The sequence below is a fragment of the Centruroides sculpturatus genome, unplaced genomic scaffold, assembly GCF_000671375.1.
Source record: "Centruroides sculpturatus isolate CEXI.00-Female unplaced genomic scaffold, Cexi_2.0 scaffold195, whole genome shotgun sequence".
Taxonomy (NCBI): domain Eukaryota; kingdom Metazoa; phylum Arthropoda; class Arachnida; order Scorpiones; family Buthidae; genus Centruroides; species Centruroides sculpturatus.
The window spans coordinates 552,478-556,784 of record NW_019384511.1 but is presented as its reverse complement, the minus strand read 5'-3'; positions in this window follow the sequence as shown (position 1 = coordinate 556,784).

The following is a 4,307-nucleotide window of genomic DNA, read 5'->3' as shown; positions in this document are numbered from 1 at the left end:
CCCAAGATATAGCCAAAGATTGCAGCACCACAGCACTAGCAAAAATTTAAATTTGCCGATTGTAATGCTTTTGATTAACTGACGTTTTGGATAACCAGCTTTCGGATAAACGACGCTATACTGTACAAACTCCCTGACCCTCATCCCTTACAACAGGCCTTAGCAACCTGTCACCCATTTCATAATTTCAAATGACCCACTTGAGTTCCAAAAATAATATATAGTATATAAAAATAAATTATAAAACAAATATGAAACAAACGCTTGAATACATAAAAAAAATTAAATGAATATAAATAATAACTATCATTTTTGTATGATTACAAAGTTGCAGTAATGAACATGCATTTTTATTTTTAAAATAAAAAAATTGTAACAATTTCATAAAGAAATAAGTTTGGCAATGCCAATCCATAATTCCTTTAAAGACATGTGGTAACACTGGTGAGACACTATCTTTATTTACTCCCAATATTGCCAGAGCATAATTGGTTTAAATACAGATATATATCAAAGCACAGGTACTGTACATAATAACAGAGAGATAACGTACAAACAGTATGACAATGGAGAAGAAGTATGAACAGATGGTGAGATGACCAATACAAATCAACCCATATGATACAAAACTTGAGAGTAGAATAACGTATACAATAGTATAAAATAGATAATACTAATAGTAATAATAAACATTACACAGATATATGTTGCAGCAGAACAATAATGATATGTATGTACAATAATGAGCAGATGAAAATAGTGCCTGATGACAGACTTGACCAACTTAATGAATGACAGAGCATATGTAATATTAATACTTATGAATAAATTTTTTGAATGCTTTGTAGGTGTCACTATCCTTAAGAAGGACATGAAGTTCACAAGGCCAATTAATACCCCTGTGGCTAAGAGCAAGCTCATGCCTAGCATCCTCGGTCATTGGACACATGTATATATAGTGCTCAACCCCATCCCAGCAATTACAGATGGAACAGATGTCCATTGCGAATTTGCCAAACCTCTGTAAGTAGGCCCGGAATCTCCCATGCCCAGTGAAGAATTGGATGGTTTCAAAGTCTGGACTAACCCAGTGGTGAAAAAGGTGGTCACGAATAGATAGAAAAAAGTTCCTGGCAAGGCTATTGTAGCTATCCCATCTCTGCTGCCAGAGATCCAAGCTGTAGTTACAATGCTGGAGCTTAAGAAAAGAAGCAGGTAACACTGAATACTTGAAAGGGCCAGAGGTACTGATCATTGCAGCCTCCCTGGCAAGTAGATCTGCACGTTCATTACCTAGGACTGGTGAGACTGTTTTAAAATGAAAATACTACTGACCCAAAACGTTGTCTTAATACACACATTTTGGTTGATTTTGACCCACAGCCAAAACAGATTGCCAATTCATCTTACAGTATAGCAGATTGACGAAATGAAACAGCATTTGACTTACTATGCACATATGCTATTGCTTCTCCAACTTTTAGTTATGTTTGCTAATTAACAAATTTACTTTTTATACTTATCAAATTAAATATTTAAGAATTAATACATCAAAGACTAAACTAATCTTATTTATAAATAATGTGAAGATGTCAGAAAAAGAAAAGATAATTTACTTAAATAATACTTAAAACCACCAAATACTTAAAACATTGGAAAATGAAATAAATTATTTTGGGCGTAATATTTAATTGGAACAAAATGTTTCCACAGCATATAGAAAAATATCAAAATAAAAATGTTAGTAGATAATGTTATATATCCAGGGTGGCCAAGCTCCTTGATAGTCCGAGCCATTTTTCAAAATTGAAATTTTTCGCGAGCCACAATTAAATACGTATTAAAAAGGTATGCAAAAATTCCAGATTACAAATTATATCCGTAGAAAGAGTGATACAAATTGTTTCCTCCAGAGCACAATGTCAACTGTCCGTTGCAATGACAGTTTACAAATTCAAAGTCAATCTGAAGTCGGTCGATAACGGACGATTACGCCACTGTTTATGTTCGTTCGCACAGTTTTCGATGAGTCATATCATTCTTAACTTGGACAGAAATGAAATTTGTTACAACGTTGCACTTAGTCTTTTATATTTGTTGTTAGTAATTTAAAAGACATTTTGAAACACATACGGAACAATAATAATTTTTTAAAACATAATAACACAAAAATGAAAAGGGAACTCGGGTACATTTATCAAGAGCCACAAATAATCCTTCAAAGAGCCGCATGAAGCTCGCGAGCCGCAGGTTGGCCACCCCTGTTATATATGTTCATCGCTGAAAATTTCCAACTTGGAAATGCATATTAAATTATACAATACTCTAATAGTTCTGGCATTATATTATGCTAGCCCAATGTGGGGTTTGGATTTTTTGTATGATTTAGAACAATTTCATATAATTTTCTTATGTAGACTGTTTAAAGTTGAAAGACAATACCTGAATATGCTCTCCAAACTGAGACACATATCAAATATATCCTTTCTATTTAAAAAGATTAATTAAATTTCACTATAGGCTAAAACATTCTAGTGATAAAAATATTAAATTTTTACATCAATTTATGTTAAAATGGACAGAGATAATAAATCTTTGGCAGCTCAAATTTAATATTTTGAAATCCTTTGACATTTCAAGTAGATTGTTTGGCATTTCAGAAAATTGGAAGTTCAGATTCACATTATTGATGGAGTCAAGGGAGGGCGCAGAGAGGGAAAGTATTAAGCTGCTGGATTTTCAGCTCTGTTTTTGATTTGCAATATTTGCGGTAATGATGTCTTGTGCTACAAGTGTTATATATTTTTGAAATCGGCAAGAAATAAGGATTGCAACAGTGTTACTTTTATTAAAATTGATCAAGTATTTTTCAAACTACGAGCATTGAAAATTTTGGAACTTCGGACCTTTTTTTTTCGGATTACAGCTGACTGATTTACCAAATCACTACACGAGATCTGACTCTCTTCAATTCTGTGAGTACAATTTTGAATTTTATCGAATTCGGTCCAGTAGTTATGAGAATATTGCTTATTTCCGGTGGAATTTCGTCGTTCTATTGTGGGCTTCTGGTTGCATTTTTTGGAAAAATTCTTAAATAGCTTTATTGACGATCATAAATGTCACAATGCTACCAAATTTCATTTCGATAGGTACAGCCAAATTTGAATTATGCCAATTCTATTGAATTTTCCATTTCCTCAATTTGATGTTCTATGCCGTTTCTATGGTAAAGGTGCTCCCGAGTTGTTGATTTGTGATAAGTGCAATTTCTCAGGTTATTTATTATTATTTCTGTAGCATATTTGTTTTTATCTATATATATAAAAATGAATGTGTGTGTGTGTGTGTGTGTCTGTCCTTCATGCATTACCACACCGCTTATCCGATTGCCGTGAAACTTTGGGAAGTTGTTTAATATACTCCAGCGAAGGTTTGTGGGACAGTACGGTTGCCATGAAACTTTTGGAAAGTTTTTTAATACACTCCCACGAAGTACATTTATCCTACAATAAATGGCACGCATTTACACGAGCATTCGAGCACTGTGTTAGATCGATTTCAAATTGTGAAGACCATTTCTCCCCCTTCAAAAAATCTCTCTATATATGCATTTGTGAACTGTTATTTACGATATTTATAATAATCTTTGTTTAATCACTTTATTTCAACTATTTTTTGCTAATTATGTATTCGCTCGAACTTTGTTAAAATCTTAACCGTATTCCGAACAACAACCGAAGTTGTAGAGGGAAATTCGCCTATTTTACCGATCTAGGATCTCCCTTTCCCAAATTTTAATATTCACTCAAAATAATTTAAAAAGACAAATTACAATAAAACGGTTTATTATCCAACTATCAGAAATTTCACAACATGCAAAGGAAGATAGGGAGGAGCAATTAAATAATCAGAATTATAAAGGATTTAAAAATATATATAAAAATGAGGAATATCGCACTTCTAACCAGGGCTTTGGAGCGGAGCTGGAGCTGGAGCATGGAGCAGGTGGAGCAATGGATTTTTACTCGGAGCAGGAGCGGAGCCGGAGCACGGAAATTTGTAGTGCTCCACTGCTCCGATATATATATTTATTTAATATTTGAGACGATGAGAATGGAAGTGGCATAAGTTGTAATATTTACAAATGTTAAAAATACAATAATTGAACTAAAAAGAAAGGTGATCACTAGCACAGATTAATTTTATATCCATTCCACATATGTCCCATGTGAAAGGTGGGAACCTCTCTCTCCAGTCTCCACTATCCCCTGACCAAGCTATTCCTTCCCCTTCATGACTCCCCA